This window comes from Melospiza georgiana, chromosome 28 (assembly GCF_028018845.1).
Source record: "Melospiza georgiana isolate bMelGeo1 chromosome 28, bMelGeo1.pri, whole genome shotgun sequence".
NCBI lineage: Eukaryota > Metazoa > Chordata > Aves > Passeriformes > Passerellidae > Melospiza > Melospiza georgiana.
In genome coordinates, this window is record NC_080457.1 from 6,667,114 (window position 1) to 6,682,819 (window position 15,706).

The window sequence follows — 15,706 nt, forward strand, 5'->3', positions numbered from 1 at the left end:
GGCCCGCAGGGGTCCCTGCAGCTGCTGGTGACCGCCGTGGGGGTCTCCCACTCGTGGAATTACAGCTGCCAGGTGCGCTGCAAGTGGGGGGCCGTGCAGAAGAGCAGCGCCCAGCTTTGCCTCACGGTGCCCAGTGAGTGCGGGGATGGGCACGGGGAGCCTCCACAGCCTGCTTGGGTGCCTTGCCTGGGCACATCCATGTCCTCCAAACAACTTTCTTGTGTCCTTCCATCACTCCCCTTGTCCCCTTGCCCCTCCCTGTATTGACCCCATCCCCAACATCCCCCACCACACCCATCCCCCCATCCCTATCGCCCCACACCAGCTGCCAGCTCCTCCCTGTGGCCTCAGCCCTGTCTGTGTCCCCACAGTGCCCGTGGCCGATGTCACCATCACCTCTGGTCCCCTGGCACACCAGGTGCGTGCAGGTGACAACGTGACCCTGCGCTGATCGGTGCAGGTGGGCTCAGCCCCTGTCACCTTCTCCAGGCTGCACAACGGGCAGGAGGTGGCACGGGGTCCCCTCTGGAGCTCAGGAACATCAATGTGCGACATTTGGGAACCTACCAGTGCATGGTCACCAACCAGCTGGGACAGGACGGGCACAGCGTGTTCCAAACCCTCAGTCCTGAGCTGGCCCTGGAGGTGACACCTGGCTCACCCTGGGTCACAGGCGGGGTCACACAGGGTTGCTGGAGGGTTCAGGTCCCCCATGGCTCAGGGTGACCCCGGTGTGTCTCCCTCTGTCCCCAGCAGTGGCTGTGAATGTCGGCAGGACCCTCCTGTTCCTGCTCCTGCTCCTGGCTGTCATTGGTGGCACTGCAGGGCTGGGTGACATTGGCGTGGGATGGGGACTCTGCAAGGATGGGAAGCCCCCAGAGTGGGGGCAGAGATCTGCAGCACCCAGGGTCCTTGAGCTGGGGGACACTGAGCCTGCAGTGACCTTGGCTGGGGGCTCTGGGGGATCTGGGGGGAATTTGGAGTGTCTTGGTTGGGCTCCACGGGCTTCCCTGGGTGGGCTTTGAGCAACATTGTGGTGCATTGGGAGTTCCTGGAAGGTTTGGGGAGGTCCTGGAGGGCTGTACAAGGATGTTGGAGGATCTTTTTGGATCCTGGAGGAGTTTGGGGGTGGCCCTTCCTGCCAGGCTTGGGGTTCTGTGGACTCAGAGGCTTGGGGGCACCAGGGGGGTTGGGGGCACTGTGGGGATGCAGAAGTTCTAGAGATCTCAGGAGTGCTGAGTGTCTGGGGAGAATCAGGGATATGGTGGGAGTCGGGGCTGCAGTGGGGATTTGGGGGGTCCCGTGGGTGGTTGGAACTCTGAGGTCCCAGGAAGGTTCAGGGGTCCCGGGGTCCCCTCGGTCACCCTCTCCCCTTTTCCCTTGCAGGAATCTCAAGGACAGGTGAGTGGGGGGCTGGGGCTTTCCCCCTCCCAGACTACTGAGATCCCCCCTTATCCCCACAGGATCCCCCTCTGGAGGAGGGGACTGTGCTCAACACCCACGCCATGGGCACCGAGTGGGCAGTGGGAGAATTTGGGGGGGACAAGGACACATCACCCACGGGTGTCACCCCCACCCAGGTCCCTACAACCGGTATCACTCTCAGAGTCCCATAGGGTGTCCCTCAGCCCTGCCCCACCTCGGGATCCACAAGTGACCAATGTGGAGCTGTCAGGACCCTACGACGGACAGGGGGACCCCTGTGACTACGATGATGTGCTGTGACACTGGGGGCATTGGCAGAATTGGGAGCCCTGGGGGCACTGGGGACACTGGGAGCACTGGGGGTCCCTGCCCCAGGGCACTCTTTGTGTGCTCCCCTCGGGATCCTGTGCTCCTGTGCCCAGGGGGTGGTAACGAGTGGGGATCTCATGTGGGGCTGCCCAGAGCTCCCAGTACCAGTTCCAGTGCTCCCAGTACCCAGAGGCTCCCCGTTCTCTCCCCCAGTGCCAGGGGGTACAGCACCCCTGTCCCTCTTATTGGACCCAAATGCAGCTTTGTGATTAAACTGGGCGAAATGGTTTTTGTTTGTTCATCTCTGCCTGGCCAGCTCGGGATTGAGCAGGGTCCCGGTCAGGTTATTGAGCAGGTCCTTGTGGGATTTGCAGGATTTTTGGGGCTCCCTCTTTCCCTTGGGGACAGGAACAAAATGATCAATTGCTGCATTTCCAAACTGGTTTCCTCTCAGCTGCCCCGCAGTGGGGAAGGAGGTGCCGCTCCCTGTTTGTTCCCTCTCGGTGACACCAGCCAAGGGCTCGGGCACCTGTGGCGGTGCCGCCCCGTTACCTCGGGCACTGATCCGGCAGCTGCCGAGCTCCTGGGGCCCACCCCAGCTCAGCCCATCCCCGCCCAGTGCCCAAACCCCGCACCTGGCGCTCCCCGAGCGGCGTCTGAGCCCCGGAGCTGCTGCGGAGCCCCGGCCGGGGGCACCGGGAGGGCGGAGGGGAATGGGGACCCTGGGGAGGAGCCCCCAGTGCTGCGGGAGCGGAGTCCCGGCCTCGGGTCACTGTCGCCGGTCACGGCTGCTATCGCACTGCGAGAGCCGGGACTGTCCCGGGCTGCGGGGACCGACGGTGTCGGTGTGTCCCGAGGGGGGATTTTGGGGTCTCACCCCGTACTTTCCAGGACCCCCCGATCCCCCATTCCCCCGCAGCTCTGGGGCTGTTGGGGACGTTGGGGACAGCGCCGCTCGCGCCAAGGGCCGTTGGGGACATCTCGCGACAGCCGCTGCCGCTGCCCACGGCCGGGCCTGGCGACAATCGCGACATCCGTATCGGCCAATGGCGACACGCGACAGCCGCCCCTGCCCGGGATTCGCCTCCCTCCATCCCGGGGACACCCTGGGGTCCCAGTTCGCCAACCCCAGCAGGTCCCGTGTCCCCCAAAACGCTCCTGGGGACACCTTGGTCCCCCCTGACCCCTCCGGTCCCTCCTGTCCCCCCCGGGCTCGGCGGAGGCTCGGCAGGAGCTCCGGGGCTCGGAGCCCGCCCGGGGAGCGCTGGGTGCGGGGTCGGGCGCCTAGGGGGCACCGGGAGGGGAACCGGGCAGGGCTGGGGAGGGGGGATCTGGGCACCGGAGGGATTTTGGGAGGATTTGGGGAGATTTTAGGGTGATTTGGGGGATTTGGAGGGCATTTTGAGGTGATTTGGGATTACTCTGGCGGCCATTTGGGGGATTTTTGGAGGGTGGGGAAATTAGGAGGGGTTTTGGGGTGATTTCAGGGATTTTGGGGGTGATTCAGAGGTGATTTTAGAGAAGTCTGGTGAAATTTGGGGTCATTTTGGGCAGATTTTTGAGAGTTTGGGGTGATTTGTGGGAATTAGAGGATATTTGGATATTTTGTGCAGAATTTGAAAGATATTGGGGTGATTTAGAAGATTTTGGGGGCTTTAGGGATGATTTGGGGGAATTTTGGGGCAATTTGGCGTAAGGATTTGGAGGAGTTTGGGGACATTTGGGGTTGATTTTGGGTTGATTTTGGTGGATTTTCTGGGTATTTTTATGGTATTTTGGGGGCCATTTTTATGGGAGATTTTTGTGGGATTTTGGGAGAATTTGGGGGGGATTTGGGAGTCTCACCTCATCCTTTCCTGCAGCCTGAGGGCTTCTCCAGCTCCATCGTGCTGCTCCATGATGTCACCAATGTCACCGTCACCCCTGGAGCGCTGCCCTCGCTCCGGGACAAACCCCAAAACCATCCAAGTCATCATCAGGGACCTGACCCAGGAGCTCATGCGAGGCTCCCAAAATTTAACATTTTTCCCCCAACATCTACAATTTTTCTCCCCCAAAATCTGCTATTCCCCCCCCCCCCCCAAATCCATTATTTTTTGCCCCAAAATTCGGGATTCTTTGACTGAAGATTCAGGATATTTTCCCCCAAAAGTCAGGATTTTTTTTTCCCCAAAATTCAGGATTTTTTCATTGAAAAGTCATGGGTTTTTTCCTCCAAAATTTAGGATATTAAACACAAAAAATAAAACACAAACAAAAAAACCCCCAGAAAAACACCAGGATTTTTTTGCTTAAAATCTGGTGGTGGTTTTTCCCTCCAAAATCTGGGATATTTTCCCCAAAATTCATGGTGTTTTTCCCCAAAATTTGAAAATCTTCCCCCCAAAATCTGGGATATTTTTCCCCTGATCCTGGTCCGTGTCCCCAAGAATTCCCAGGGATCGACCCCCAGCCTTGCTCATTATCGGCACCGAGGAATGCCAGCATATCCAGGAGGAGGCTCAGCCTCCACGGCAGCTCACGGATCGGCTGCGGATCCTCAAATCCCACCAGGACGTGGCTTTTGTGAGCATCTCCTGATTCCCTGAGCCCCAATTTCCCAAACCCGAATTTCCTGCTCCCAATTTCCTGATCCCAAATTTCCCAATCCCACTTTTCCTGAGCCTGATTTTCCCGATCCTGCTATTCCTGGTCCCGAATTTCCTGAGCCCGATTTTCCCTATCCCAAATTTCCCAATCTCGATCTTCCCAATCCCAAATTTTCTGATCCAGCTTTTCCTGACCCCACTTTCCCTGACTCCACTTCCCCTGATCCCACTTTTCTGATCCCAATTTTCTCAATCCCACTTTTCCCAATCCCACTTATCCTGATTTTCTGGATCCTGTTGCTCCTGATCCTGATTTTACTGATCCAGGGAATGTCCCGTGATTTCCCCGGAAATGTTGCCAGGAATGGCTCTGGGAATGTCCCCGGGAATGCCTTGGGATGTCCCAGGGATGTCCTCAAAATGTCCATGGGCTGTCCCGGGGATATCCCTGGGAATGACCCCCAGGAAGATGCTGGGAATGCCCTGGGCTGTCCCTGCGATGTCCCCGGGCTGTATTATTATTGTTTGTGATTCTCCTTATGTTACAGGAATCATTGAGAGAATTCAGCACTCATTCCTGAAGGAAGGCTCTAACAAAGTTCTTTTTCTGTTATTAATCTCTCTGTACAGCTTTTCACTTCACAGGTCTCAGCAATACAACCTTCTGCACTTTAGATCACACATCCCTCTGCCTGGACCTTCACTGGAAGGTGATGTGAAGGCGGATGCCCTCGCCATGACAGTCACTATACCACAAAAGTCAGGGCAGGCCAAACTTTCTCATGATGTCTACCATCAAAATGCCCGAGCACTGGGAAAACAATTCCATCTGACTTTGCCCCAAGCATGGGATGCAGTGAATCCTTGCTCACAGTGTCAGCAGACTCTTTGCCACCAATGTTAGGTACAAACTCACAAGGGTTGAAACCTAATGACATGTGGCAAACAGATGTAACACACTTTTCAAGCTTTGGGACGTTTAAATATGTCCTTGTTTCTCCTGATACCTTTTCTGGATTCACAGTAGCAACAGTACACTAGGGTGAGAAATCCATGGGAATTTGAGGGGAATTTCGGAAGGGAACTGAAAGATTCTAAATGCCTGGAATGCTTTCATTCCTTGGGAATATTGGAGGGGAACTGCAGGATTCCAAATTCCCAACATCCGGAATGCCAGTATTCCATGGAAGTTCCATGGGGAATTTGAGAAGGGAGCTGAAGCACTCGAAATTCCTGATGCCCAGAATGCAGTTATTCCATAGTTTTGGTGGGAATCTGGGAGGAGAACTGGAGCATTCTAAATTCCCAACACCCAGAATGCTCTTATTCATTGGGAATTTGGGAGGGGAACTGAAGGATTCCAAATTCCCTATGCCCCGAATGCCAATATTTCATGGGAATTTGGGATGAGACCTGCAGGATTCAAAATTCCCAATGTCCAGAAGGCAATTATTCCATAGTTTGGGGGGAATTTTGGATGGGAACTGGAGGATTTGAAATTTCCAATGCCTGGAATGCAATTACTTCATGGGAATTTGGGAAGGGAGCTGAAGGATTGAAACTTCCTGATGCCCAGAATGCCGTTTTTCCATGTGAATTTGGGAGGGGAGCTGGAGGATTTGGAATTCCTGGTGCCCAGAATGCAGTCATTCCATTCTACAGTTTTGGTAGGAATATGACATTGGAGCTGGAGGATTCAAACTTTCTGACGCCCAGAATACTGTTAATCCATGGGAATTTGGGAGGGGAATGGGAGGAGTTGAAATTCCTGGCGCCCAGAATACTGTTAATCCATGAGAATTTGGGAGGAGAATGGGAGAATTTGAAATTCCTGACACCCAGAATGCTGTTATTCCGGGAATTTGGTGGGAATTTGGGAGAGGAGTTGGAGGATTTGAAATTCCCAACAGTTTGAATGCCATTATTCCATGGGCATTTCAGAGGGCAGCTGGAGCATTCAAAAATTCCAATGCCTGGAATGCCATTGTTCCATAGTTTTGGGGGGAATTTTTGAGGAGAACTGCAGGGTTTGATGCCTGGAATGCCATTATTCCATGGGAATCTGGAGGGAGAGCTGGAGCATTCAAAATTCCTCATGGCCGGAAAGCCATTATTCCATGGGAATTGGGGAGAGCAGCTGGAGTGTTCAAAATTCCCAATGCCTGGAATGCCGTTATTCCATGAGAATTTGGAAGGTAAATGGCAGGATTGAAAATTCCTGACGTCTGTGTCTCTCATGTGCCTTTGCAGCTGCCAGAAGGTGCAGTTTTGATCTGTGCTGATCATGCTTGTGCCAAACATGGGCACCAGTGCTTGTGCATTTTGATGGAAAAAAGCATGACTCAGTTTTGCTTGTTCAAAATGTTTGGCAAAGTGTTTGAAAAAACCATTGTAAGTTTGTCGGCTCTCACATTTCCTTCTGCCATGAATCCTGTTAGCGAGGAATGAGCCCTGATATGAGAGACAAAATATTGGTTAGTTCTGAGTGTCAAAATTGAAGAAAGACATGAAAGCCAACAATATCATTTGTAACATCCTTTAAAACGGATCCTTTTATTCTTTTAACAATACTAGCAACACAAGATAAATCTGTAATTAAATTCAAAAGTTCTGAAAAGAGCTGAAACGCTCTAAACTACTGCAGCCAGTTCAACAATCTGAGGAGAGCCCTCTATTGTAGGGACATCTGACTCCCATGTTTTGGTTGTTTGATTTTGCCATACTATTACTGATTTCTGTGTTTTCCCTGCTCCAGCAGTGAGGAGAGTTATAGCACTTAAAGGCTCTTCACTTAGCATGGGTTTTTCTCTAAAACTTAATTTAGCTTGTAACAATTTGTGCCCTGGGTAATGAATAGAACAAACACCTGAATAATTTAGCAATGCAATTTGCAAGTCTAAATTTTGCAAAGCCCAATCAATCCTTTTCACAGGTAAATAAATAATTACAAAATCTTGGCCTGCCATAGTTACCAATCTCGTTCTGGCTCTAACTATGATTTCAGCTGTCATCTCCATGGTTGTAATAATTGATTTTTGGAGACCTATAAGGAAGAAAAACCCACTGTGTGATTAGCAAAGGATCTTTTTCAGAAGTGTTCCATTGAAAAATGAGACCATAAAGTTGCATTTTTTCTCCTAACTGCAAGAAATGCAGTGTCTATTCTACAAGATTCCTTCACTTTTATTTCTAGCTTTACAAGAAAAAAGTAAGATGTTGGAGTCAACCCAACTAAGACAAAGGGTCAGCTGACTTCACACCAAATAAACCAAGCCTGATCTTCAAGGTCTGGGAACCATTCATCTAAATCAGGGCAATCCTCAGATCGCCTCCCAAGAGCTTTGGAGTAGTTATGTTAATTAGTCCAGGTCCCACTCCCCTACTGGTTACATATGTTCCATATATTGTATGGTTTCTAGAGTGTTAATCTCCAAGACTATATACTGTTACCTCTTCCTTGTTTCTGGCCCTTGGAGCTTCTCCCTAGGTTGTGTTCTGTTCCTGAGCATAGTTCGCATTTTTATTTCCCATTAAAAGTCATTTCCTTGTTGGGCACTCCATGGTTCCCCCTCCTTCTCTCCTATTTTGCACCACGTTCACCCTGAAGTCAGGGAACCCAAAGGTTTGTCACAGCCACCCTCACTGTGACAGCCAATGCCCAGAGCGCTGTCAGGCAGTGCCGGGATCCTGGCTGTGCTTCTGCTCCCCACAAGTGAGGAATGGCAGCCCCAGGCTCAGACCCAGCAGAAAGCCAAGCAAGGGAGAGCAGAGGGAGGGCACCCTTCCAGTCTCTCTGGGGCATGGCTGCAAAACAGCCCCTGCTGCTTCTTCCTCCGCCTGTGTTTGGGCTGTGCTGGTGGCAGAGCCAGCCAAGTTGTGCTCTGTGTTCCAAAGCCTGTTGGGAGCGGGCATGAAAAGCGCTGTGTGCACAGCACAGAGTTCTGGAAGGTGCTGGCAAGAGCGTGCCCATGGAGTAGCCGTGCACAGGAAGGCTCGCTGGCAAGGATGATCCAGGAACTACAGGCCTGGCAGCCTGGCTTTGCTCCAAGCCAGAGAAGGCCTTGGAGCAGATCCTCCTGAGTGCCATCCCACAGCACGTGCAGGGAACCAGGGGCTCTGCTGGAGGCTGGGAAAGCTCTGCGGAGGGACGGGCACAGCTGGGGCTCCTGGTGGGGAGTTGAGGGCTTCTGTGGGGGCGTTTAGGGGTGATTGTTTGGGGGCGTGTTGGGGAAGGAGTTGTCTGGAAGGTGAGAGGTCTGGGCTGGAATTTGAGTCAGTTTGAAGGCAGCATCTGTGCTTTAGCACAGCTTTGGTTATGGAGGGCAGAAAGAATATCTGTGACCATTTGTTTTACTGGTGCTGTTTCTCCTGCAGGGAACAAGAAGGGAGAGTTGTACTTTATTGGCCACTTAGATATCTGTACTGGGGGAGGATTAGCCCTTTTGCCATCTACTCATTTGTTCTGGTTACTCTTGTAACACTGAGTGGTCTTTCATTCCTTGACAGTGTTTAGTCCTTAAGAGAATTAGGAGATTATAATCCCTTCTTCAAAATCCATTTGCAAATCAAAGAATGGCCTTCTTTTTGGCTCTGTGTAGTGTTATGTTTTGTAAAGTGACTTCCAGGGGATGATGTTAAGACAAATGAGTTGCTGCTTTCAGATGGGAACAAACTTCCAAACCATTCCCATTCTCTGGCCATGGCTATTAACTGGAGAAGTTTGCAAATTTTGGAACTACTTGAGTTGAGCAATGGGAAGTAAAGCTTTCCTGAAGTGAGGATTCTTAAATGCCCTGAGCCCACAGAGCAGGGCAGCATTTGCTGATGTTTCGAGCAGTTCCAAGAGATCCTGTGGGGCTGCCTTAGACACCTGGGCCCAGGGATTCCTTCCAGCCTGGGCCACTTTGGCTGGGCTGGGGGCGGCCCCAGGGCAGGTGGCAGTTGTGCAACGGCCCTGGGTGGCAAGCTGCAGCACGGTCACTGTTGCATGGAATGGAACCCGGTGTCCAAGGGACCTTTGGGACACGTGGGAAATAGAAGCTTGCCCGGGTGCTCAGAACAGCCAACGGGACAGAACAGGACAGAGCAGTGCTGTGAGGAGCCCCCACACAGCACACTCGTTTCTGTCTCTCCTGGAGCTTTTCCGCAGCATTATTCCTGCAGCTGAGCTCGAGGCCAGACTGCGGGACTCTGTGACTCGGAGCTTTTCCGAGGCATCTGCCATTCCTGCAGCCAGTGCCATCGACTGTGGGATTTGATCACCTGAATCACTTAGGAGGAGCCTCCTGTCATTGTGGCAGGAGCCCTCAAGACCAGAGTGCAGGGCTTCCTGTCCTGCAGCCTTCCTGAGGCTTCCCTGTTGCAGGTGCCTTGAGGGCACAACTGCAATTGTTGACTTGTTGATATCCTGAGGCATCTCTTTTTAAGGCGCCCTCAAGAACAGACTCTGACATGGCAGCCAGATTCCCCGGCATGTTGAAAGTGTTCAGGGGGAAAAAAAAGAGAAGCCCTGGAGCTGCCGCAGCACAACAGCCTGAAGATCCAGAGCAGATCCAGACACTGCAGGATGGTGAGTAGCAGAGCTGGGCCACAGGGCTGATGGGTACAGCCAGCTTGGCCCCATCCCATCCCATCCCATCCCATCCCATCCCATCCCATCCCATCCCATCCCATCCTATCCCATCTCATCCCCTGGGGAAATGCCCATGGACAGGATGAAACAGGGGCAGGACAGACACCCCACAATGGCTGTGCTCTATCCCCTGGGTCATGCTGGGGCTCTCCCTGCCTGCGAGCGCAGGGCTGGGCTGTCTTCTCCAGGCTCTCCCGCAGCCCCTCAGCTCTGGCTGCGCTCGCTCTTTGCCAGATGCAGCCCTGGACAAGACACAAGAGCAGAAATCCAGCCGTGGCTGCTTGCGCCAAACCCTGAAGGTACCTACAGCCACCCCCACCTGGGCTGGGCCTGCTGTCCCTGCTCAGCCCAGCACCACGCTTGGAGCATGCCACGGAGCATCCCTGGCTTCCCTGCCCTTTATTCTCCTGCAGGTGTTCCGGAAATTCCTGCGCATCCGACGACGTAGAAAGAGCGGCACCACAGCAGCTGAGGGCACAGTCCAGCCTGACTCAGGGCTGACCGAGCTCCAGGCAGAGCCCGATGTCAGCCCAGATTCGGCTGAGCGCTCACAAAACTCTGAGGCTGCAATGAATGAGGACAGGGCAAAGGCGGACAAGGCAGTGACTGAGGATGTGGCCGTCATGAACAACAACACTGCAAAGACTGAGGACATCTCAAATACTGGCACCAGGCCCATTCTCACTGGGACTCATGCTCCCACTAAGGGTTTTTTCGAGGAGAGTGCTGTTCCTTCTCAGCAGCAGGTAAGCAGCCTGGGGCCAGGCCTGGAGGATTGCCAGGATTGTGTCCCCTCAAGGCATGGTCATTGGGCCCCCTCAGCCTTTGAGGCCAGCACAGTGTGGCGGGAAGGGAAGCTCTTCTTGGGGGAAGCTGAGGAAGTTGCTCCCAAGGACAGCACTCAAAATCTACCCCATGCCTCCTCCAGGTGCCAGCCATCGTAAGAAACATCCACCAGACTCTACTGTCCCAGGGCACTGTGGATGCCAGGCTGCAAAGGGACATTGTGAGGCTGGCTGAAGCACAGCCTGCTGACGTGGTGCTGACCCTCCTGCGCTGTGCCCCAACATGTGACAGGTACGGGGCCCACGTGCCTGGAGAGCTCAGGGCTCACCAGCCTTTAGGGCCCATGGCCCTGCACAGCCTGTGCTATGGGTTATGCCAGACAGGCACAGAGGTCCAGGACCCTCAGGCCCTTCTGTTTCCCAAACCTGCTGCCAATGCTCCCCCCCTGCCCCTCAGGGCACCGGGGCTCTTTCACGTGCACTCCCACAGCTGCACAGGGCAAGGTACTGTGACTGAGATGCCCCTGACACAGAGCTCTGATCCCACAGAGCTGCTGCAATCATATGGAGAACCATTGGCTCGCCACAACTAACAATGGAGAGAGTGCGTCCAACACTGGTCCGTGTAATGGAGGATTGGCCACTGCACAGCGCATGCACCTCTGATGGGGATGACGGCGACGTTTTTGCCCTGGCTGTGAGTTTCTGGGCCCATGCTCACCCCCAGGTCGCCTCTCCAGTAGCTCTCAGTCCTCTCGGTGCCAGAGTCACTGGGCTGAAACCTGGTCTAGGGGCAGGCTCAGGGGGCACCAAGCCTGCTGCCCCTCCTGCATCTGCCCTTGGGCCCTGCCCCATGGATGCCTTGGCACTGAGCGCTGTCTTGGGCTGCTTCTTTTGCAGGCAGCTCTGGTGCTCTGGGTGACTGTCCAGGTGCCTGAGTGCAAAAAGGCCATGATCCCTTATTGTGAGCAACTGTTTGTGGCACTGCTCTTCCATATTGTCATCACTACACAGCAGATGCCACCAGAGGAAGTTGATACCTTCTGGAGAGCATGCCAGGAGGAACACCGCCTTCCCATCAAGCTTAACAGGTCCCAGTCCTCCTGTCCTTCCCATGCCCTTGTGGCCAGTGCCAGCGCTCCCAGTGTGACCTGGCCTTTACTCTGCACACAGGTTTGCAGTGCAGGCCATGAAGGTTCTGCTCTACATGCTGCAGTGTGACCACGTGGTGATGTCTATGGAGCGCAAGTGTGGCTGGGACACGCTGCTGTGTGCTGACACCCAGCACTATGCCATGGGTCTGCTGGCCAGGTGATGCGCTGGAGCGTATTTGGCCCTGAAGTCTGGCTAGCAGATGCGAGAAGGAGGTGGCCGACACCCCCGGCGCATGTACTGCCAGCCCCCCTCGGTGGCTTGGCCTTGGGCTGGGCTGGATGCACAGTGGGGGTTGAAGCGCTAACGGACGAAGGAAGAGGCGTCCACAAGCTGGGGGCTAACTCCGGTTTATTGAGGGTCCGATGACATGAACCGAAAGGGAGGGTGCCAACCAGCAAATGGCAGGGAATGAGGGGAGAGGCAAAGTTTTAAAAGGAAGGGGTGGAGAGAGGAGGGAAGCCCAACTAGCCAACCAGGGAGGGGTACAGACATAACTGGCATAAGGGGTTAACCAATTGATACAACATAAAGGAGGGGCCCTGGGACCACAGCCAACCACAGCCCCCAGAGAGGCGAAGTTTCTAGAAAGCAGGGAGGAGTGGGGGGGGATTGACTGGGCCCAGGGAGGAGGAAAAACTTACATATAAGGAGTAAAAGGGAGGGGTAATTACATAACCAAGGGAGATTGGCAGTTGAGGGGGAAGGGGGTAACCGGGGAAACCAACTGCCAGGAGAGGCAGTGGCGGGAAAATCTGGGAAGGGAGGAACCATTGTACAGAAACAGGGGGGAGAATACATAAAATGGGGGAATAACTGGGGAAATTAAACAACACAACACAACATCTCCCCGTTTCTTAACAAATAAAACAAAGGAACATAAAGGTCCATGTAAACTTAAACTTCGGGGACCCGCGGCTGGTCCGGCCAATCCTCACCTTCTTCGAGCTGGGGCTCGTCCGCCCATGGATGGTCAGCAGGCGACACAGTTGACCCCTCCTCTTCTGCAGCTTCTTCGGCCTCTGAGGAGAGGTCCCCCAGCTCGATGTGCTCCTCGACGGGCACGGTGGCATGGTTGATGTTTGGCGAGGTGGCTTTAGATATCAGTCTCTGGACCAGACCGCGGATCACCATGATAAGAACTGAAAATGTAATCAAACTCAAAACAACTTTAATAATGGTTTCTATGATAGTGGGGGCCACTGGGGAGACGTAACTGAAACGACAAAGAACGGTAAAAGTATATCGAAATCGTAAGTATGGTTCCTCCCCAAAAAGCCAACTTAAATAGAACATTCGGGGCGATATATCCGGGAGAGGGGGAGAATAGGAAGAAACGTGGAGAAGGAGGTCCAGTGGTGGAGGAGAGGCTGGAGGGGAAGGCTCTTCCTCCACTGAGGGAAAGTCCAGAGGAGCGGATGGCAGATGGTGGTGCCTCCTCCGTCGCCGCCAACACGCCTGCCGAACTTGTGGCACAGTCCCTGCTTTTGTCCCCTGCTTCGGGACGAAAGGCCTTACCCACTTCGATGGAACCCACTTGGGACCTGAGGGGGTAGACACGCAAGCGTATCCCCTCCCCCAGGTCACCAAGTCGAAGGGGCCTTCCGTCCGCCAGGTCTCCGGATCCTTGACCAGAACCGGAGGCCTGACTTTGGGCTGCAGCTGCTGGTGGCTGCTGAAATGCCGGACCACTGAAGGATTCTGGCTGTCGAAAGAGCAATTAAGAAAGTTGAGGGTGTACAAGGCTCTCGACAGCCAGACGTGGGGGGTCTCCACCTTCATCGCCGGTTGTTGGCGGGACAGGGTCTTCTTAAGGCTCTGGTGGGCCCTCTCCACCATGGCTTGGCCTGTCGGGGAATAGGGGATGCCGGTCTTATGGACTATTCCCCATTGCTGCAGGAAGCTCCGCAGCTCCTTAGAGGTATACGCCGGGCTGTTATCAGTCTTTAGGGCCCTAGGGATGCCCAAGACAGCGACTGCCTGAAGCAGATGCCTCTGAACATCCGCTGCCTTTTCACCTGCGTGGGCAGAAGCATAGATAGCTCCGGAGAAGGTATCTACTGAGATGTGGACGCAACACAACCGGCCAAAAGATGGGACATGTGTTACGTCCATCTGCCACACCTCGCAGCTCGCCAGGCCTCGAGGATTAGCTCCTGAGGCCACGGTGGGCATTTGATGCTGCTGGCATTGGGGACATGTGGCCACAATCGCCTTGGCCTGGTCCTGCGTCAGGTTGAATTGCCGAACCAGGCCGGGCACATTTTGGTGAAAGAGTTGGTGGCTGATCTTAGCCTGGCCGAACACATCCAGGAGCGGGCCCTGCGTAATGGCAGCCGTGGCCAAAGAGTCGGCACGGCGGTTGCCCTCCGTTATGAACCCGGGCAGGTCAGTGTGTGACCTCACATGCATCACATAAAATGGGTGCTCGCGGTGGGAGACCAACTCGACGAGCCTATTTAATAATTCAAACAATCTCTTGTTTGTGACCTCTTGAAGAACTGCATGTTCTGCTCGGGACACTACACCGGCGACGTACGCAGAATCTGTCACCAAATTAAAAGGTCCAGGGAATCTCTGGAATGCCTTGACAACTGCGTCTAACTCAGCAACTTGCGGAGAACTCTCCACAAGGACAACATCGGTCTCCCACTGCTGAGTCTGAGGATCCCTCCAAGTCATCACAGACTTGTGAGATGCTCCAGACGCGTCAGTGAAAACAGTCACAGCATCCAATGGTTCCCTACTTTGAACCTTAGTGAGAGACAATTTGAAATCCGAATTAAATAATTTGTGGGCCGGCCGATCAACTGCGACGCGCCCAGTGTAGCTGTCTAATGCAAACTGTAGATATTCATTCGTTTGCAACAGTTCTTCAAAGGTCTTTAATTTTAATTGGCCCGCTTCCAATTTGATTGGAATGTGAATGCATGAAAAGTCACACCCTGCCAGCTCCCTGATCCTCGATCTCGCTTTGAGGATCAGTTCGGCTACCAACTCTTGTGGCCGTGTCATCCTTTTGGACCTATGGTGGCTGAGGAACACCCACTCTATGATCAAGAGGGGGTCACCCAGACCCTGGTCCTTCAGGTCTTGGTCCCATTGGTGGATCATGCCATAGAGGTGTGGCAGCTTTCCCAGTATAATAAATTTGAATGGCAGGCCCGGATGGGCCTGCCTGGCCGAAATAGTTTTCTGGACCTTCTCCAGAGCCACCTCTGCCTCTGGGGTGAGAACCCTAGGGGAACTAAGCCCTTCTCCCCCTTTCCACAAATTGAAAAGGGGGGCCAGGTCTTCGGTGGGGATGCCTAGCCAGGGTCTCACCCAATTTAAAGAACCCCACAGTTGATGGACATCCGCTAGGGTCTGGACTTTTGTCCTAATAGCCAATTTTTGCGGAACAATGGTCCGCTTTGTAATTTCGAGGCCCAGGTACTTCCAAGGTGGCATCCGCTGAATCTTGTCCTGCTGGAGCTCGAACCCTGCAGCAACCAACGCATTGGTTGTCAGGTCAAGCGCATGGGCAAGTACACTGTGGTCGGCCGCACACACAAGGATGTCGTCCATATAATGGTGGAGGATGACGGCATCCCCGAGGGTTGTACGCAAAGGTGACAGCAGCGAAGCGACGTACCATTGGCAGATCACAGGGCTGTTCTTCATGCCCTGTGGTAATACCTGCCAATGGTAGCGCTTGGCCGGGGACTCACGGTTGATGGACGGAACCGTGAAAGCAAAGCGTGGGGCATCGTCCGGGTAAAAGGGAATTTGGGAGAAACAATCTTTGATATCAATGATTGCCAAATTCCAGTTTT